The 22962-nt window shown below is 32.0% G+C and overlaps 1 protein-coding gene and 1 long non-coding RNA gene across 4 annotated transcripts in view; one reads left to right on the top strand and one right to left on the bottom strand.

Annotated features, from left to right (window-relative positions):
• FSTL5 (follistatin like 5) overlaps positions 1 to 22962 on the top strand; it is a 791029-nt gene that overhangs the window by 219996 nt on the left and 548071 nt on the right. The window lies entirely within an intron of this gene.
• Positions 7221 to 22962, bottom strand: part of LOC122237929 — a 63131-nt gene continuing 47389 nt past the window's right edge. Inside the window, exons 4-5 of one of the 3 annotated variants that reach the window (XR_006216702.1) lie at positions 14322 to 14374; positions 7221 to 7986 (exon numbers count right to left, since the gene is read on the bottom strand). This is a non-coding gene — a long non-coding RNA (uncharacterized LOC122237929). The remainder of the gene's footprint in view (positions 7987 to 14321; positions 14375 to 22962) is intronic. The other 2 variants (XR_006216701.1, XR_006216703.1) reach the window with 2 other exon arrangements.

Below are 22962 nucleotides of genomic sequence, written 5' to 3' on the forward strand. Positions count from 1 at the left end.
ACTGAAGAAAACCAGGACCAACTTAAAGGTTCCTGTAGAACTTTATATAAATTAGTTGTGTTTTCAATTATTATATAAATGTGCAATTTAAATGTCTAAATGACATAGTAATTTTTAAACTCTTTTTTAAAAAGCGTTTATTTATATATTTGAGAAAAAGAGAGCATGAGCCGGAGAGAGGCAGAGAGAGAGAGAGAGAGAGAGAGAGAGAGAGAGAATCCCACAGGGTAGGTGCTGTCAGCGCAGAGCCCAACACAGGGCTCGATCTCACGAATGCTGAGATCATGTCCTGAGCCAAAATCAAGAATGGGAGCCTTCACAGACTAAGCCTCCTAGGCACCCCAAGAGCTTATTTAATGTCAATTTTTTTACAATATGTGTATATGCCAAAATAAGGTAAAGATTATATTTAAACACTAAAATATTGAGTTGAAGGCCAAGTCTGAGGATCTCATAGGCTACATCCAAACCTTTGTAATGAAATATCCTCAAGATGAACTAGTGGTCTGATGTGAAGACTATACTTATATATCATTATAGAAAGAAGTAGTGGCATATAACTAGGGTAAAAAAAATAAAATATGGGAGAAAACTGACACACACACACACACACACACACATATATATATATATATACACACACATTTGTATATATATAAGTATGAAAATTTCACATTTTTGGTTGTAGCATATCCAAAGGCAAATAGTCTTTTTACTACTCTGATTTCTTATTGAAAAGTTACTATAAAATACAAGATCATCATTGTAACAATAAAACATTTACATTATCTTTTAATGGATCTAAATTCTGGTTTAGAATGTGTGCTATGCATGATAGTGAATTTCAATTGAGGAAGCAAGGATTATATATCTGTATTTTAGTAAGGAGGTAACATACTTGGCTTAGTTGTCTCATCAAATCTTTTCCTGTACTAACTTTTTAGAAAATATATATCTTAGAACTACAAAGTGTTCTTTTGCTTTTGGTAGAAAAAAAAGAGTAGAGATTTTCTACATGCTAAGTTTTGCAAAAATTACTTGAATTTATTTGAATAAAGTACAATCACATTACACATTAAATTATTTTGTGTTAGTCTCTTGCTTTTAATTATTATTATTAAGGTATTATTTTTATTATTATTATTAGAAGGTTTGGTGTTTTGAATAGACGGATTTATGGAACAAACTAGAGTATAAAATACCACTCACTTTCCCTATAATTTCCATATGATACAGATGATAAATGAGAAAGAAGAGACTAAACGGAAAATTATAAGAAAACCAAGAGATAAAAGCGAAAATGAAAATGTAGGGAAGGAATTACAGTGGACAAAGAAAAGGAAAAATGAGAGAGGGAGAAAAAACTGCCATGTTTAGGAATAAAGGAAACAAAGAACAGGTGCCATGGATATAACTTGTCATTTGTTCTTTGGTCTTAAGCAGCTGCTGCTTCTTTCCCAGTTTCTTTTTAAATCCACCTGTCTCTTGGTAATTTATTCAGTTCCTTAAACTTTCCTCTTTCTTTTTTGAAGGGAAGTGATCCAAGTATATTTCTGTAGAAAATGTTTTGGACTTTAGATTAAAAACCTACACAGTGTTGGATTGATTGTCAAGTACCATTCCCCACTACCATGGATCAGAGATCCTTGAGAAATGTGTGATTCCAGGTATGGGCAGTGGTGAATATGCTATTAGTACATAAAGCAAAGAATTGCTCAGAGACAATAGGGTTGTGTCCAAAAAGTATAATAATTAGTATGTTAAGGGTATCCACCTGTTCAATTTAACATAATTTAAGTTTCAAACAGAATAATAATGCAAATGAAGTATAACATATTGAATAAAAACTCTTTGAATCCATAGTGACTTATAAAAACAAAGAGGGGGAATAGAGAGAGAGTTTTACTTAAGGCAAGTTAATATATATATATAGATATAAATATATAATATATATATATTAGATATAGATATAGATATATAGATATATAGATATATACATACATACAAAAAGCAAATATAAGAAATCATTTTTCAACCCCCAAAGTACTTACTAAATCAAGTAAAGCTCATCAGTATTTGCCATAATCCAGTTTAATAGTCTTACGTTATAACATATACAAAGAACATTTATTTGTGTTTTTAATTCTCCTGGACTAGTGGCTATCTGAGTCACAAATTTTATTTTGTGGTTAAAGGGAGCAAAACAATAAGCCTGGGCAAGGATATTTCAAGCAAGCCTCTGTTTTCATACAATCCACTAACATCTCATTGCCAAAGCAAGCCACATGGCCAAGTCTACATCCAAAATGAAAGAATAGATAATTCTTCTATGATTTATCTGTCACATATTAGATAGATCTAGCTAATTAGTAGTATGAAAGCTTGTTGCACATCAGGATATTTATATTAAAATATTACAAATGGATTACTTTTTTGGTTCAGAGAGAAAATGTAGTCACCATTTAAGTGATAAAAATAACCTATTATGTATCTCCTAATATGATGTAATAAGTGCACAAATCATCTGCATAGTAAATTTGTCCAAAGTAGTTAACTTTAACTTAAATTAAATACGATAAATCAATAGACAAATCTAGAATGTAAACTATTCTAGAAGATAAGTAGCTTACAGTCTTCAAAACACACTAAATGATGGGGCTATAACTGTGACGGAAAAGAACTAAGGAGCCATACAACCAAACACAAACTATGGAGCTTGATTATATCTTAGGTTAAAAAAAAATTATGGATACATTGATGTACATTAAGTAAAGACTAGTGTGGACTATATATTACTTGCTATCATGAAATTATTATCAATTTTATATGGTGTTATAATGATGCTGTATTACATAGAAGACCATCCTTATTCATAGGAGATATGTGCTGAAATAATTAAAAGTGAAGTTCATGACAGCTGTGGCTTACTTTCAAATGCATTAAACAGATATGTAGAATAGATAGATGGATGGATAAAATAGGGCAAATGTGAATTTTAAAATTGTTTTTAGATTATGTATAATAAATAAAACATTATGAGTGATGTTATATTTTTTGCATGTAAATAATAAATCATATTCACCACCTTAATGTGATTATTTAAACAAAAGAATAAATAGCTCTAAATATCCAGAAGTGTCCACTAACTAGTTTTCTGCTTTTTGGTATTTTTTTTTTTGTGTGTGTGGTGATGAGGGTTATTTTAATATTTTCAAAAATGTTAACATTATATAATCAATAGCTTCATGAGATAGGTATGGAATATATGCATAGAAATATACATTTCAATATTTATGGTTTAATTTTCTTAATGGGGAATAAATAATATAATTTTTCTAGAAAATTATCAATATTTGTGTATTTTTAATAAGAAGTCCTATTAGCCATTATTTTCAATGGCTATTAGACATAAACTATGTTAAACAAAAACAGTAGGTTGCCTTTGGAGGTTTACGTTATAAATAAAAGTAGAAAGGCCAATACTATTAGTTTTGTTTTCGTACTGTTGGGACAATAACATGAATGATAAATGGATTCTTCATTGTTATGACAGCATCAAAATAACTTACAGATTTCATATAGTAATTCATTTTGGTAATGTCAAAACATACAATAAGTGTTAAGGTTTTTCAATCCCTATTTGTGATATAGATTAATAAAAATATCATATTGATGGAATCTCATGGTCAGCCTAATTCTGCTTTGGTAAAGTGTGTCTCATTATAAATGATGGGTTCACTTACAATTGAGACTTTTAACTTTAGGACTTTACAACTGCTCTGCTCTTTTCTGAATGAATAAAATGAAGATAGTTATAATAATCACCATGGAAAATAGAAAGGATGGTGTCCATTTGCAGAAAAATAATGATAGGAATAAAGGTTTAATCATGAAACCTTAGTCTTGGATGAATTTGCAATTCCCACATACATAGAAGGGTTTCTTCTGTTTCATAGGTCCCATGCAGTTTACCAGGTTCATGCAAATTTCTCAAACCTAAATTTATCTTAAAATCACCTGATAAACATTCAAAAAGCTACTCATATTTTGATCCCACACTGAGAAATTTTGATATTTATTTGTTGGGAGAAACGGTGTATCCCATTCTTCCTTTATCAGATCTTATGTGTATTTTCAATTAATTACTCTTAATACAAAGACCATCAAAGAGAGGCCTTCATGATTGGATACAGTAAATAAAGCAAGCAGTAGCATTACCAATCTCCCTTACCCATAACCTCCTATTTTATTGCAAAGGGGAATACGTTCATAGTCTGAAGTTCTCCGCTCGAGATAAATGTGGGTGAAGATGAAATGCACATGAGGAATCATTAACGGATTCTGATTTGGCCATGCCTGTATTTGATTGATTGGTGGTAGAGGTTGGGTCTCAGTATAACACAGTGAAGATTTTCCTTCCACTCTCATTATCAGAGTCAGAGAATCCTTCATTAGTGGTCTAACTTCTCAATCATTACCACAAGTGGGAGTACTTTGCATTGTACTGAAGTACATTTCTAACACATTCTAAAAGTATTATGAAATATTTTTGAATACTTACTCAGTAATATACATAAAACTTGGTGCTTTGCACACTATCTCATTTAATCTTTAGTATAACCTTATGGGTTTTACAAATATATTATTTATATTTCTAATGAAGAATTCCTCATTGCTAGTGAAGAAATTGAAAAAGCTTTATTGATTTTTATTTTTCCAATAATTTCAAATACTTCATTTTTTGTGTATTAATTATCTCTCTTAATTTTGTGCTATTTATAAAATAAATGTGTTTTATTTCCAGTTCCACTCACATGTTATAACAATATTTAACAGAATAGGGCCTATCCTAGGGCCCAGTGATATCTACACAGACACTACAGCTGTATTTGACATAGTTTATGCCAAAATTACCTTTCTTTTTTTATATGTATATCTGGGTGTTTAAAACTGTCGTGAAACAACTTTCACTAAGTAATACAAAAGATATGAGACACTTTAGCAAATGATTTTCTTTTCTTTCTTGTTTTAAGTTTATTTATTTATTTATTTATTTATTTTGAGAGAGAGAGAGAGAGAGAGAGAGAGAGAGAGTGCAAGAGCATGAGCAAGGGAGGGGCAGAGAGAGGGAGAGAGAGAGAATCCCAAGCAGGCTCCTCAGCGCAGAGCCTGACAGAGGGCTCCAATTCACAAACCATGAGTTCATGACCTGAGTCGAAATCCAGAGATCATAACCCAACATGAAATTCAGAGTCTGGTGCTTAACCAACTGAGCCACCCAGGCACCCCAGCAAGTAATTTTCTAACTCTGACTGTATGGCAGTAAGTGGATCTGAATAATCCTCCCTAGGGACAATGATCAGACTGGAGAAATAGATGAAGGCCACAGGTGAAAGTTTTTAGGTCATATTAAGGAAATATAGATTTCTTATGATCAATGAGAAGCCATTAAAGAATTATAAACAGTATGTGTGGTTGGAAAAAGAGAGAAGACATTGTGATTAGGTTTGCATTTCGTACAAACAACTGTTGTTGAATGGAGGAGAATGCTTTGGATAGTGCCAGAGGAGAAGCTAATAAAACACTTGTAGTCCATGTTAGAGTAATAGTATCTGTATTATTTATTTGTGGTGATGAAGTACCACAGACACAGAAGCATATAATGAAACACATTTTTGCCTCAAAGTTTCCATGAGTCAAAGACTGGGCAAACTTGAAATGGGTTCTCTGTTTCTGGATCTCCCACATGTAAGGTGTTAAGCATGGTTGGAGTCTCATCTGAAACTTCAAGTGTGGAAATATCCCCCTTACAAGCTCACTCGATTGTAGACACCATTTAGTTTCCTGAGGTACTAGAAGCCCGTTTGAATGAGGGCCTTGGTTTCTTGCTGTCTGTTGACCGGAGCCCAACATCTTCAGTGCCTTGCCACATGGTCTGCTCCACAGGGCAGCTCCCAACATGGGAACTTGCTCCAGCAAAGTCAGCAGGAGAAAGAGTTTGCTAGTGAATCAGATGTCATTCTTATGGCATCCCAATATATTTCCCATATTCTATTGTTAAGAAGTAAGTCATCATTTCCTCCCACAATCAAGCAGGGAGTGGAAGGTTGAGAGGAGGCATTATTCGAGTGAGTAAATACCAGCAGGTGGGGATCATTGAGAATTATCTTAGAATCTGTGTACTATAATAATTTTGACTTGCTATAGTTCCTATGAAGGATAGAAAGTAGGGCAGAGGATTTTGACATTATCAGATAGTATCTTCAAGTTGGTAAGGGATTGGATAAGGTAAGGGTGGGAGAATGATTTCAAGAATATTCTACAATCAGTTGGAGGAAAGATGCTGGCTTTACTGATTGATAAATGAATGTTTATTTATAACATTGGCTATTTGGATTTTTTGTTTGAGATACGCACAATTTATAACTAGATCTTTTTGCATTATGTCGGTTGATAGACTATGGCTGCTGGCTTTTGTATTCTGATATTTAAACTCAGGAAATGTATAGTTTTCAAAGAGAAATCCATATTATTTATTTCAATATTTTCCTCAGGAATGTTGAGGCAATCAAAGTTCTTACTCCCTGATCTTGATCACCTCCTAATAATATGTTCATGTCTGAAGATGGTTCTCCAGGTTCCTTAGAAAATTTGTGAAAATAATTAATAGTTACCTTAAGTCATCCCAGATTATATAAAATATGTAAGAAGACTTAAAAATAGCTTAGAAATTCTGCAATATGGGATTTATAAAATTAATTTCTGATATACCAAACTAGAACTATATGGCATTTCTGGTATTTCTGTTTATAACCTATTAAAAAATTTTTTTAATGTTTATTTGTTTTTGAAGGAGAGAGAGACAGAGCATGAGCAGGGGAGAGGCAGAGAGAGAAGGGGACACAGAATCTGAAGCAGGCTTCAGGCTCTGAGCTGTCAGCACAGAGCCTGATGTGGGGCTCCAACTTACAAGCTGTGAGATCATGAGCTAAAGTTAGATGTTTAGCCTACCGAGTCACCCCAACGCCCCTGGGCCTATAACCTATTAAAAAAAGTATTTTTATATGGTTCAAGGTGACATTACACTACCTGTTATCTGATTTGAGAAACTCCTCTCTATCTCCTGAAATCTCCAGTCTGAGTCATTTTATATGAGCAAAAAATATAAAAAATAAATATTTAATATTTACCATTGCTATTATTATGTTATGGCAGTAATTGATATATGCATTAGCAAGAAATTATTATTACTTTCTAGTAAAATAATTCATAGGCCCAGATGGAAAAGTCATTTCTTAATGATGAACCATCTCCCTTTTTATGTAATTACATTGCTTACAGAGAGTACACAAATGAAATAGAATCCATACCAAGTATTAACTCTAATTTCTACATGATTCACTTGAATTTCATTGTTCAAATATAACTGATACACTCAGAGCTGCTTAGAATATAAATTAATTTTCAACCATGTATTGAAATCATATTATTCTTTTTGCATTTCAGAGATTTGTATTGTGAATATTTGCATGCATTACCATGGGGATTTTGTTTCTAATGTTCTGTCTTTAATGGTCTTTTCCTTAAACCAGGATTAAATGTGTGTCTTTTAGAAAACTTTTTGCTCAATATTTCAGCCTGAGAGAGTTTTGTACAGGATGAAATCTCTGTTTCTCACTGCACAGATGCCTTCTCCATAAGGCAACATTTTACTTTTTTCTTAGTTCAATCTGGATACCAGATCCCTGAAAAATTAAAAAATATAGTCTTATATGAATTAAGACTTTTTTAAAAATGTCATGTCTTGAAGGAAATGTAATGTGCTGTCATGAAACTTTGGTTGTCACCACAATTCCGCACTTTTAAACATTTAGTTCACAAGTCTGTATTCTTCTTATTGCTCTTTTCTTCCCAAATCCAGACTCAACTCACTGATACTCAGGATCAATTAAGTTGCTTCCAAACTGCAAAGGTTCCATTACGAACCTGAAAAATATTATTATTGATATAGTCAACATAAACTTGCTAAATTCAGAATAAGTTCTGGAATTGTAACATTTTAGTGTTTTTAAAATCTGTTCTTACTTTTTTATTCCTCTATCATGATCTTGCTTCAGGTCCTCATTTTCTCCATCTGGACTATTTTAATAGTCCTCAAAAAACATTTTCCACATTTTAAACTTTTATTATTTTTTAATCACATAATTTTCCTGAATGTCCATCAAATCCAGTCCAAATTTCTTAGCCCCACACGTAAGAGTCTGGTCCTCACCGGCCTCTTCAGCTCATAGCCTTTCACTCTCTGCGCTGAAACTTACACTATAGGAATCATAAACTAATTACATGTTTTCAAACACACACCATACCCTTTATCTCCTCTAACCCTCCCTCATTTACTCATGTATTATTAATCATCCCACCTCCCTTATACATTTTTTTTCTTTTTCCCCATTTCCCCCCCTCCCTCCCCATTTCCTCCCTTTTCCCTCCTCTTCTCCCCCTTCTTGGATTGGACTAATGAATCAGTTCCTCCAAAAAGTCCTTACTCATCCTGAGACCAAGTTCTTCCTCTTCTATTTCCCTACAGCACCCTACAATACATCTATAATAGCAGGTGTTATCTTTATTCATTATGCTAGAAATAAAGGTGTATCATATAATTGGGTGTCTTTTACATTCAATGAAATAGAAAACATAGTATTAGATTTTGAGGAATATTTTGTATCATTGATTTTCCTTCTATCTCTGGCCTAACTGCCTACTTGGTTGAAAGTTTAATTATTTTATTTCTTCCAAAGCAAAGTACCTACATTAATATCTTGATCTCTAGGTGCCCCCTAACAAATTCTGCTACTTGTCCTTCTATAAACTAGCTTTTACATGATCCTATAAACATGTTGCTGCCCTCATTTATATAGTCTTAACTTCCAACTTTCATTTTTATTTCCCTCCAAATGCTGAACATCACAACCAGTTAATGTTGGTTATTATTTATCCTTTCTTTCTTTCTTTCTTTCTTTTTCTTTCTTTCTTTCTTTCTTTCTTTCTTTCTTTCTTTCTTTCTTTCTTTCTTTCTTTTGGGATGGAAAACTATTTTATGTTCTCATCCTATCCTCTGCCCTTTTGAACATACTAACCTACAACTATAAACATAATCTTAATTATTATCATTTTACTCTACATTCCAAATGGTTGACTCACCAATATGCTTTAAGGTAAGCTTATGTTGTTAGAGGGGATATTCATATGATGTATTGATCATTTTCTCAAACATTCACTGCTTGTTTCATTTTACCAACATCTGTATCAACAGTGCCCATATGCCAGGTTGTTCCTCTTTATGTCTTCACCCATTCTGTTGATGCTATGTTGAAATACGTCCTCTGTGTATATGTTATTCTTTCATCTATTACAGGCTGAGTTTCTTAAAGCACTGTGATATTCAATTATGTATCTTCTATATCTGTGGCTTTAGCTAATCTCTCCCAATGATATATGGCCCAAATACATTAAAACATTTCTTATAAATGCATTTCTTTCCAAATAGAAGCAAACAAGTGCATTTGGAAGTTTGTGACTTGGTATTATTCTATATTTTTAGATTACAGAGGAAATACTTGCCAAATTTGTATATGTCTTGAAGTTCTGATAGAAAATAAACTAGGTAAATATTTTGTAACCCTAAGCATGCCAACATTAGGCCAAGTAGTTTTAGTATAATCAGACAAAATATGTTACTTCCAGACTTTGGTGGACAAAATGACTTGAGAAAGGAAACAGTGAAGCAGCAGAAGAAAGTATGATTTAAACTTATTTGTATATACTTAGTAGATCATTTGAGAGAATAGGTTAACTGAAGCTGCACTTTCTACTAACAGTAAATATGGAATACTATTGTCACATATAGGCTGGCCTTTATTTCCAGAAACATGTGGCCTCTCTTCCCTGCCACCACCCTGATATCTGTACAGGCAATGCCAGTGAATGTGATAAAAAGTTTCACAGCCAACTCATAAATCCCTGGTCCTTAGACATTTCTTTTGAAAAAGACAAAGTACTGTGTATATTTGTGTGTGTGTGTGTGTGTGTGTGTGTGTGCGTGTGTGTGTGTGTAAATGTACATATGTGTGTTATGGGTATTAGTGGGAAGCGTAATTATTTTCTTTGCTTAAAGTCTGTTATGACAAGAAGGATTGTTCTTCTCTTAATACCCCAAAGGATTAATAAGTAGAGGCTAAAGTGAATATATTTGGCTCTATAAAAACTAAATATTAGCTTTAAATAATCAGGATGCTAGAGACAAATTTAGCAGGCAATATGTGTTACTGCTGCGTATAACAGGTATTCAAACATATATGGATTGAATGCCCGGCTGAAAAGCTTTGAGGGGAGATTAAAATATCAAATGAATGGCCTGTTTTAGAATGTCTCTGAGGTGCCTTCTAAATCTCAGATTACCTATTTTTTTAATGTTCTGTTCCCAAATGGCCAGTTTATATATTAGGGAATTTCTGTTCTGAATTTATGCTATAAGAAAAATACAAATATTTTATTTTATATGAGTGTGAGAAATATGCAGTAGTACATGTATAGCACAATGTATTTATTTGATTTATAAATATACTGTTTCTCAAGTATGTGTGTTTTTACCTCTTTCATAGACTATATCACTTATTTCAGTGGAAAGAATGACAATTTTTTAATAAAATTGCATTTATATTTTATACATTATATATATTACCCACATACTTAATAATGAAGATATATTTCTCCCTTAACCAAGTTTTTCTAACATTTTTGCCAGATGAAGTCTCCTTGTATCATATCATACAATGTCATATCATGTAAGTTTAAGAACAATACGTTTTACAGATAAAAAAATATGTGCAGATTAATAAACTACCCATGGTCCCTCAGTTAATAGGAGAGGATATTTTTTAAAAATCAGAAGTACACCAAGCCCTTATTCCTCACAACTGCATTATATTTTAAGCAAATAAAGAACAACAAAGAAGCATTTATTTTATTTTTGAAACATCCATAAGCACAGCGGATATTAAAGGAAAAGTCTTTCTTGGAAAGTTCTCTAGTTTATTTTCAGCACAAAATATTCTATTTACTAAGGTGTCAGGAAGAAGATATTTCTTTAAATATGAAGGCTTGAGATTCCCCACTCATCATTTCAATCCTTTCTATTAGTCTTAAAAATTGAAAAAGAAACATTTTTATTTTAAGAAAGAAGTTTAAATCAGGAGCCTGTTTGAACCAACTACTTCCAGTGATTAATGCTTTTAAAAAAGAAAAGTTAATTTATTCTAGATAAATTGTGTCTCAAATGTTATAGTGTGAGGATGCTTTTTGTCTGTCTGCCCTTAATTTTTTAAACACTTCAGTTTAATACAAGAAGTTATATTATCTTTAGTTCCTCTATATCTTTATAGCATTTGACAATAAGTCAATAACTTACAAGTTTACTTTATATAATTGCATATTTTTTCTCCTTTCCTTAGAATCAGGATCATCCTGTTTTTAGCTTTCCTCTTCCTAGTTTCATTTTTTCCTTTTCTTTTGTTTCTTTTATGTAAAGCATTATTTTATAAGGATGGAGTGGATGTACCCAAATAAAATCATGATGTCAAGAAAGATGTTCTATATTAGTTTGCTCGGGCTGCCATGGCAAATTACCCCAAACAGGATGGCTTGAAGAGAAGAAATTTAGTTTTTCACAGTTCTGGAGGCCAGAAGTTTGAGACCAAGGTTTTGGCAAGACTGGCTCCTTCTGAGTACCATGAGGGAAGGATCCATTCCAGGGATCTTTCTTTGACTTACAGACAGCCTTCTCCTTATGTCTTCACATTTTTTCCCTTTTGTCTACCATTGTGTCCAAATTTCCTTTTCTTATAAGGGCTTTAGTAATATTGGAGTAGGGTCCACCTAATAAACTCATTTTGACTTAATCAACTTTGTAAGGACACTTCCTTCAAATAAGGCCACATTCTAAGTATTGGGGGTAAGGACTCAAGCATACTAATTTTGGGAAGGGACACACCACCTCATTGGTGGCTTTTGTTTGATATTTCCTTAAGTGCTTATGAAAATGTCCTTAAAGATTTCCTGAATAATTCATTTAGTGTTTTATATGTAGCAGTGCAAAGTAAGAGATTTAGTGAAACCTAGAATGTAATGCTTGAGATCAACCAAATCAGGATGGATGATCTCAAATTATAGAGCTGTAAGCCAAATTTCAGTGTGAACTGAAACTTCAGCTTTCATAATCTCATTTATCTGCTTAGTATGAATCAAATAAAATACATTAAGTTTTCTTGTGATAGCCTCATATTTCCTACCATAAAATTTTATTGCAAATCAGCTCTGTGGCAATAAGAAAATCACACACACACACACACACACACACACACAGAATGCACACTCACACACAAATGCTTCCACACAAAATAACAAATTTATATGTACACATACATACAGTAAAATTTACTAAGTGCCAGGTGTTTTACATAACATTTATTTAACCTGGCTATTCAACAGTCCCTAAATTAATAAACTAAGTATGTAGGAACTTTCTAAACTGTGACAGACTACCCATATTCTACTGATAATTGGTGAAAAGAGAAACATTATTTCCAAGGCATCTAAGTTGGATATCTAAATATATTTACCAGTAGAAAATGGCAATCCCTATCATTTTTCATCCCTTAAATACCTCCACTCTGTGCTGTAAAGCAAGTGCCTGAAAAATGTTGTATTCAGTATTAAGCAAAGTGTGAATTATTGCTCCCTGACTTATTTAAATATCCTTTATAAGAAGAGCAGGAAGAAAATTGTTAAACTGAAAATAAAAAGCCACAATGATAGGCAAATGATCATTCACTTGCTAGCAAGGAATTGCAATTTGGGGAGCACAGATTCTGTGTGTCCCACATGCAGGGTGAAAGCAAGGAGTTTTTATGAAGAAGTAGAAGAGGGAATAATTAAATAGGTTAAAGAAAACAAAGTTTGCTATGGATGTTAACTAGCTAAACTATTCTGGGTTATACATTGATTCACTACTGATTCCTACTTCAGAAAATCCCAAACCATCGGTCTTATGAACAGGATGTCCATTCTCCTGTTGAGTTTTCAAGAAATTGTTTATAACTATTTATAGTTTTGCCCTCTCCAAAGATTTTGGCCCAGTTCCAAAGAGAAAAAAAAAAAAAGGTATGGCAGTTTTTCTGCAGTGGCTCAGGCTGTATGTTAAAATTGTTCTAATCATGTCAGTTTTTCAAAAAAGGAATAAACAATAATGGCCTCCTGAGTAGATACATAGGTCACATTCTTCCCAAATTTATTTCTACTGGGCATAGCAAATGCGTATCTCAAGACAAATTCTGTCTGGTCTTATACAGACTGTGAGCTACCCACTCAGTTTGCTTTCTAGTGTGTTCTCTTTCTCACTCTCTCACTCCAGCTCTCTCTCTCCCTCTCCCTCACACAAATTAAATGAATAGTTACATAAAAAGTAAAAGGTGAAAGATACCAAGTAATATTAGTTTCACTCTCTAGTGCAGATAAAAAATCTAGTTACCATTCCAAGGTGAAGTTATCAACACTCTTCAATCCTCTCTCGTGCTCAAATGAGATTGCTACAAGATCTAAATCCCTAAAACGTATTAAGGTAGACCTAGTCTTTAGTCCTATAAACTTGTGACACTTAAACTATTTAGAGGGTGGTCACATGCTTAAGATTCTGAATATAGTTGTATAAGGGACCATAGGTAGCGAATGGAAGTTAAGGTCAACTAACAAAGGTAATGGGCCCATTAGAAATATTAACGATTAAGGTATAATAAAAAATTCAACATTCCTATGAATAAACATGTGTTTTAGGAAAAATATTCAAAATAATTAATGTATACTTCCTAATAATCAGTTATCCTTCAGACTTAATAATGCTTTAAGGGATACCTTAATAGTTTTACATCAACTCTGGATGCTTTCTTAAAATTAGATAGGCATTATCCTGATCTAGAATAAAATAAAACAATGCAGTGATGAACCAACAATTAAGGATGGTCTTATTTGTTACAGAGAAATTATTATACTTTTCTAGGATCTCAGGAAAAAAAATTCTGAAAAGTAGTGGCCATATGTGATATAAAATTAGGAATGTTTTATTCCAAATGTAACTCTTATAACTAGAAGCTAAATCTCATGTTTCACAAATTTCTATTACTATCATGCTGTGTCCTAGAAGGCAAATACAGGAAGTTATTAATATTTATGGACTAAGAATGAAGCAAACATTATAAATTAAATATTACCTGTTTTCATAGAAGAGTACAGTAAACTGACCACAAATCTGGCAGATGATTTCCTATGGTAACAGAAAAAGAAAAACCACAGGGGGTCTTTAAAACAGTTAACCTTCGATATTATTAAATCTCTCACTTTACCACATGCAAGAGCCTGAGATTTCTTGATGTAAATAATAAATAGCTAATTCCTGGAATTTCAGCTAAAACTTTGTAGTCTTTTTATTCAACATAATGTAGCTTCATTTCACTATGAGGTTTTGAGAGGAAAACCGTAACAATCTACATGTAAGTTGAAATGTGTTTAAAGAGCTACTGCAAAGCTCTTTTGAATCTAATAAAGAATTTGATAAATTGATTGTTAATTAAATAATTCAAAACCAAAATCAGTGAGCTGAAGTGTGAAGATGTCATTTTCTGCTAGAGGTGAAATCTGACTTGAAATTTTCCACTGCAGTCAAAATCATTGCCAATCGAGAACATACTCTCAGATATATTCTTCAAATTATAATAAAAGCCACCTTCAATGCAGTGTCTTTATTTGATGTCTATCATATTTCAGGGTCACATAGAATTGAATAGGGACTAAAATCATTGCAAGTGTGAAAAGTTAGTATTTAACATTCATAAAGTTTAAATACAACTAGAGGGGGAAAAAGGATATTATTTAAAAGTTAACTTCCTGAAATCTTTTGTCTCAGTAATAATAAAAAAACTATACATAATTCAGAATTCATGGAGATATATTATTATGTGCAAGGATCTCATAAGATTACTATTACAACCAATTTCCAAAGTGTCTTAGTAATTTCAGAAATTATTTAAATCACTTTTCCATATATTTTACAGTTAGCCATGTGTCCAGAGTAAGCAGGGGGAAAATGCCTTGAATTTGTACAGTGTAGTATAGTGTCATATTATTACATAGGTGAGGCCATTAATTGGTTATAATAATAAGTTTGCATTTTGTGTTGAAATCAACAATAGGCAAACTTTTGTGAAAAAATTAATTTGAGGAACTCTTTTTATTGAATTGCATCAACCTCTTGCAAAAGGTCAGTCATTAGAAATGGAAGGTTCATAGAAGCATACATTTTAAAGAATACCATATTTTAGATTATGATTTTCTTTATATGAGTTTTCAAGTATAGATCCTAATTCATGTTTCTGCAATATAACGTTTTACTCTTTTAAAGGTGGAAATGTATGAGACCATAATTAAGTTATCTAAGGAAGAGCCAAGGTTACTGTTGTATTTCAGCTGCAGTGAGAATTATGCATAACAAATAAACCTGCAAATGAGGAAACTTGGTGTGAATGCTCTGTTTTGATTTATATTTAAAAAAAATTCAAAATCAACTTCTTAAAAATGCCCTTCTTGTAACTGTATGCAATATATGAAAGATTTCTGAAAAAATATCATTTTAACAAAGAACATTTTTGTGATCTTGAAGGTGACTCTATGAACTTGATAGAACAAAGGGAGACTTCCTATTTTACTATTTTACAGTTATTTTGAATTCATTTACAAGAAAGTGCAAGGAAAAAACAGTAATTATCATCTACTATATTCACATGTTCTGCATAATCCTTTACTTAAATGATTTTGTTTAAACTTACAGCAATTCTGTGAGTTATTATATTTCCTCTCTATTGGTAGTAAATTGGGCTAAACAAAATGCAGCTAGCAAGTGGCATAGCTGGAATTCAAACTTAGTTTAATCCCCAAACCTATGCTTTTTCTTTCATAACAATACTTACCTCTCAAAGTGCAGTATACATCAACACACATATACATACATATACACACACACATACACACACACACACACACACACACACGCGCGCGCTTTTATTTCCTTTCTTGAAATATCTTTATAAATTAAAATAATCCTTAATGGGGTTCTAAACATTCTGTGATAGAAAATTTTGATACACTATATACAGATAGCTTTTCAAATAGTTTTTGGTATTAATAACCAAGAAGTACTTGTTAATTGCATACATACACCTATGAAAAGGCATGTTACTCTTGTTGGTAAGATTCAGCTTTTAGAAGAATGGCAACTTTATCCATTATTGTAATAATAAGGGTCTACTTGAGAGAAAGGAGAAATGGATTCTGATCTCCAAATCACATGTCTAGAATATAAAATTTTTACATCAATTTTCCACAATTAGAAAATGAATGTGTATAAATGATAGTTCTTCAAGTGCCTTGAGAAATAACAGTTTTTAGTTCTATGGACATGCCTGAAATTGCAGTTAGTGATTATCTAAATAGTGCTTTAAAGAGTATTAAGGTCTCAGTTAATAAGCTGTATCAATGACAAAATTATTTTTAATTCATAGTGCCTGCCCTAGAGGAACTTAAAAGATAGGGCATCAAGTTATGAAAATTAAAAGATGGATAATCAACAGTAAAGGTAATAATAAAAGATGCTATCATACAGTGCTTCTAATTCCATTTTCAAACGAGCAGCATGGGCAATTATTCCTCTGAGTTCATAGGAAGGTACCAATTAGAGTGTTGAAGGGTTACAATAGAGGAAAAGAGAATTATTCGATCTCAAAAAAGGAACAGTGTTGGCTAAAGTAGGAAGCAGAAAAGATTTTCTAATTCATATCACAATAATTGCACACTGAGAATAACGTTAGGTTCTTAGACAAAATACTTAAAAGAGCAAGTGGGACTGTATTCTTAGGTAACTTAGAATCTACTTAGGAATGTTTATATAAATACTCAAATTTTGTTCTGTAACTTTCTTAATATTCTAATATGGTACAAATATTTTAAATTTGAGAGTAGGGTACACAAATACTTAAATACTTCATTCGATTTTACTCATATTTGACTTATTCTGTGAGTGTCTGTGACTCAATTTTCATAAATAAAAAGATTCTATTGAGATAAACATAAATTTTATGTCATATTAACATATAATATCATCAACACCTATTACTATATTTAGCATAAGTAAAATATATGTCCGACTAGTTAGTAGAGAATTAATTTATTTAAAAATACATAAATTCACTCAATTGGGACCCACCTGACCCAATTTGTCTAATAGAAAAATTTTATAATTACAGTGTGGGTTTTTTTGTTTTGTTTTGTTTTCCAGTGTGGTTTTTTTTTATGAAGTTTAAAAATCATATGAATTTTGGTAAGAAGAACTTTTAAAAATTAATACTCAGGGACTAATTGAATTCCACAATATATAAAAAAAAGTTAATATCACCAAATTATCAACTTTGGAGACATTGATGTTGTTCTGTTTTATGGACAAAGCTTTGATAATTGTTTTGGAGATGGAATGAAAGTTCTCAAGGTTTAAAGAATTTCAATTTAATAAGAAATGATGGTTATTAAATAAAGAGAAGATGTGTTTCAGAATTCAAACTTTATATTTATAAAATATTCATGTATGTTTCCTTCCAGGGTGAAATGGTGAATATAACATTTATTTGGTTATTATCTCTTTGGGACCAAAGAGACCAGTTAAGCTAGTAGCTATGCAAGGTATCATTTCAAATTTTAAGATCTATTACAACCAAAGTTATTTCTTCAAGTTTGCATTCCTTTTGAAAATAAAGAGCAAAATAGAGCTAGTTATAAACATATAATCCATATAGGCAAGAGTATATATAAGAAAGCTTCACCAAGTAGTTATATTTAATGAGATATACATGTAGAGCAATAATTTAAATTTAAAAGTTTTCATGTTCATTTACAAATGAATTCACTGCATTTCCTGATTATTTTGATCCTAGTTCATGAACTTTACAACTTTGAGTTGTTAACATAGTTTTCCCATTCATATCAGAATTTTTAAAAATTATTTTTGCTTTAAATTATCTTCTCAAAATTTCTTACTATTTTAATACCATATCAGGCTTGCATTTGGTGGAAAGCGGATACTTACATGTTTATTTATTTATTTATTTTGAGGGAGAAAGAGACAGTATGTGAGCAGGAGAGGGACAGAAAGAGGGAGGGAGAGAAAGTATCCCAAGCAGGCTCTGTGCTGAGCCCAACAAGGGGCTCCATCCCAGGAACCGTGAGATCTCGACCTGAGTTGAAATCAAGAGTCCAACACTTAACTGACTGAGCCATCCAGGCGCCCTGTAAAGCAGATAGTTTAGCAGCAGTTTCATTTCTGTCCTGAAATATATATATGTAAATATTTCAATAAAATATTAATATATGTAATATATAATTATTGAATAAGTATTTATATTTATTTTTAATAATTATTATTTTAAAGCAAATCATTATTTAATAATAAATGATATTATTTATTAAATTATTTAATAAAAATAATTTAAGAAATAATAATGATTCAATAAGAAATAATAAGTATAGATAATTTAATACATATATAAATATATATACTTTATATACAGATTTCATTGTATATTCATAGTATATTCATAATATTCAGAGTATATTAAAATTTCGTATATCTCAATCTGCCTGTTTATATTTTAGCATAGGACTAAATATTGGAAAAGCAAATAAGCTAACTGAACATTCAAGTGCTGAACTTATTTTTGTTTAACTACATTGTGGATAATAAATGTATATCTGCTTTCTTTGGCTTGATTTGGAATTTCAATGTGATTTTAGTTTGGAGTTTGGGAATACTCTGAAATGCTAGCTTTGTCATGCTGAGCATGCAAGAAGCCAGAAGTTCTCCTCTGTGTAAACTGCTCCCTGGATATAAATTTAAAACATTGTTCATTCTTCTAGGCAACCAGGACACCACTTAGTGAATTACTGTTTGTGTTAAAGGCCAATTCACCATCACACCTCTGAATTAGCTTTCTCAGAAAGCCAATTCTCACCCAATAAATCGTAAGGCACAGAACTCTGAAGGGTGAAACATTATTGAAAAAAATCTCTAAAACCATTTATATACCAAGAAACATCTCTAATCTAAATAGATGATTTCTCACACATATATGCTACTTTTTGTTAATGAAGTTAGAAGTTGTTGACATTACTAAAATATATTAATTTAAAATCTTGACTGAACTTTTGCCATTGTTACCATTTTTTCAATCAATTGGTATTAGAACTGTAATAAAAGGGTCTACATATTTTTGGTATTAGGACTTCTGTTATAAAAGGGTCTACGTATTTTTAACATGATAACATAGTCATAATTCACTAAATAGTTAAAAACTATTTACCTAAGTCAGTTTATAACTTTCTGAAGTAATATATCACACTGAATGTAGAAGTCTATTTATTGTAAGACTTTATTTGGGTACTACAAAACTGAAAAATAAAGTCTGTAAATTGAATCATTGCATCTATGTAGGCAAATGTTCATCTTAGCATCATTGAAATTGGCATATTTCTTTAAAAGTTATATAAGTCTTTTGTGACCTTAATATAATATATAGTCACCTTAAATAAAATAATGGTTATATAAGAGTAAAAGTTCAAACTCCATTGCAAAATATGTGTATCTGGCCAAGTTGAAGGACCAGGAAGAGGGTTCAGCCTCCTCCTTGAAACAAGTAGAAAATCAGGAGGAATAATATGAAACATTTTTTTAAGATCTTGGTCATCAGGGAACAAAAGACAGTGATGTCTGAGAGACCAGTAATCAACAATGTGAGAACAATGCTTCCCCCAGGTCATGGGCTGGGAGATTTCCATACCATGTGACCCGGTGACAGGGATGTTAGAATGGGCCCAGGAGTCTCCATAAATTAAGAAGACAGAGCTGGAGTCTGGAGAGGATAGCAAAGCTAGAGTTCAAAAGGCAAAGTACTGGAAAAGAGAAAATTGCACAGAGAAAAAAAAAATTGGACATCTGGACATCTGAAGAAATTCTTCCTTGAGGCTTCAGCTGAGTTCTGAAGAGCAAAAACATGAGAAAATGATCTGAGAAATAATTAGAGGGATCAATCTCTAGAGCTCACATAGAACTATGAATAGTTCTTTTGCCCACAATCCAAAGTAGAGTATTTCATAATTCAAGAAGTAAAACATTAGGGAGAGTAGTCAAAAGGGTCTTGTTTGAGGAATGAGGCAAATTTAGCACTATGTTAACCACTGTTCTAATCCTAGTTAACAAAGCTTAAAAGCACATTGCAAAAGGATCAAACTTTTTCCAAGTAGCTTAATTCCATCCCAGAACAAAGCTCAGTAGTGCTTACAGGAATACAAAATATCAAGTACCTTGGGTAGAATTCACAACACCTTCTATCCAATCAAAATTCACCAGACATGTGAAAAATTGGGAAGTATAACACACAATGAGAAGAAATACCAATCAATTTAAATCAGTCCATGACAGAGATGATAAAATTAGTAGATAAGAACATTAAAAGAGATACTATAACTATATTCCATAAAATCAAGAGACTGGAGATCTAATGTGTTAATTAGAAATATGGAAGATGTAACTAAGACCCAAATTAAACTTCTAAAGTTGAGCACCACAATGCCTGATATGAAAAAAACAATGGGTGGATTGACAGAAAATTGGACACTGCAGAGGAAGAGATTGCTAACATTAAGTATCAAGTATAGATTCATAAAAAGTATCCAAAATATAACAGAAATAGAAATATGATTTAAAAATATTGGGGTGCCTGGGTGGCTCAGTTGGTTGGGCGGCCGACTTCGGCTCAGATCATGATTTTGCAGTCTATGAGTTAGAGCCCCACATGGGGCTCCGTGCTGACAGCTTGGAGCCTGGAGCCTGCTTCGAATTCTGTCCCTCTCTCTCTCTCTGCCCCTTCCCCATTCGTACTCTGTCTCTCTCTGTCTTTCAAAAATGAATAAATGTTAAATTTTTTTTTAAATATTAACAGCATCATTGATTTGTGGGGCAACTTCAAGCAGCCTAACATATGTAGAACTGAAATCTTAGAAATGCTATGTGTAACTGGAGCCCAGAAAATTATTTTTTCAAATTTGATAAAAAATTATAAACTAGCAAATCTATGAAACTCAACAATCTCTAAAGGCTAGAAAAATAAACATAAGTGTGTGTAAGTCAAAAATTACACCTTGAGCTGTAATCATTCAATTTATAAATTTTTACAGAAAATTAAGATTACATACTTTAGATATATATAGTTAAATGTACATCAGTTATACCTGATAGCTGTTAAAAAATCAACCTCTGAGGATTTCATAAAATGGTTGTCTTAAATATGCTATTTCGTGTAGTAGGAATTACTCTGTTTGGCTGCTGTAGGCCTTTGCTCTCCCCCCATGTCTCTTTCATCCCTTCGGTTGCTATTCTAAGCATGTTTTCATTCATTAAGAAGTAAGAGAAACAAGAGAACAAGATTTTTATAAGTCTCTGCTTGTATCTTGATTTCTAAAATTCTTTTGGCTAAAGAAAGTCACATGAATAAGAGGAGCAAAACATATTACCCACTTGTTATGAGGCCTGGATTGAGGGGAAGTACCATACCACAATATAAAATGGAAGAAGTGTGTGTTTGTGCAAATGTCTGCCATTTAGTTTACATTAATGCAAAAGTATGGTGCTAGGTGATATGCATTTATACACATTTTATAAATTATATTTGGTCACAGAAGTAAAGCCTGAAGATAATAACAACAGCAAAACAGCAACACTCTATCCACCATTCATCCCAACTGTGTATTTTCAGAGTTTTTTTTTTTTTTAATAAACATTGTTTTTATAAGCCAGGGAATCTTGATATCTTTTCAAATCAGTTCATAAAAATCTAATTTAATTTTGTTAATTTTTGTTAAATTACATATTTTACATAACCAGCCCTTTTCTCAAACAATTTTACAACAAATTCCTTAGTGCTTCTGCTGGTAATGCTGAGCTATTTTTTTTTTTCTGTCAATAGATTAAACACATTGCTTATAGACCTTATGTATTTAAAATTTTACTAAGTAGTACCACGTCACTCTAATAAATAATACCAACTTAAATGTATAATTATTTGAGACATGCCAGTGTAAATACATTTAGTGTTAATGTGTTCTACAATTTCTGTCAATCGTGGGGTGCCTGGGTGGCTCTGTGGGTTGAGTGTCTGACTTTGGCTCAGGTCATGATCTCACAGTTGATGAGTTCGAGCCTGGTATAAAGCTCTGTGCTGACAGCTCAGAGCCTGGAGCCTGCTTCTGACTCTGTGACTCCCTCTCTGTTTGCCCCTCTTGCACTCATTCTCTCTCTCTCTCTCTCAAAAGTAAATAAACATAATTTTTATTTAATTTTCGTCAATCTTATGGGTAAAACATCAGTTTGCATTGTTTTGTGTACCTTTATTAGAAAGTGTTGGCATTTTTCACATTAACTTATGATTCTTATTCTATGCCTTATTTGGCAGCATAATTTTTTATTAAATTATGTGTTATTATTTTTGGGACTGGCTTATATATTATAGACACTAGTCCTTTCTGTTTTATGAGTTGTAAATATTTTTCTCTTTTCCTATTTTTGAAATACAGAAATATCCAAATTTTATTTGATAAAATAAGTCAGTGTCTTCCTTTATAATTTTGGAAAGTTGTAAAGACTTTTATGCATTCCTAATTATTATTTTTTGTATTATTTTAGAGTAGATATAAAGTCATTTTGTGTGTCATTTATCAATTTTCACATATTTTGTCTATATTTCATTTTTATCCTCATTT

The sequence above is a fragment of the Panthera tigris genome, chromosome B1 (assembly GCF_018350195.1).
Source record: "Panthera tigris isolate Pti1 chromosome B1, P.tigris_Pti1_mat1.1, whole genome shotgun sequence".
NCBI classification, from domain to species: Eukaryota; Metazoa; Chordata; class Mammalia; order Carnivora; family Felidae; genus Panthera; species Panthera tigris.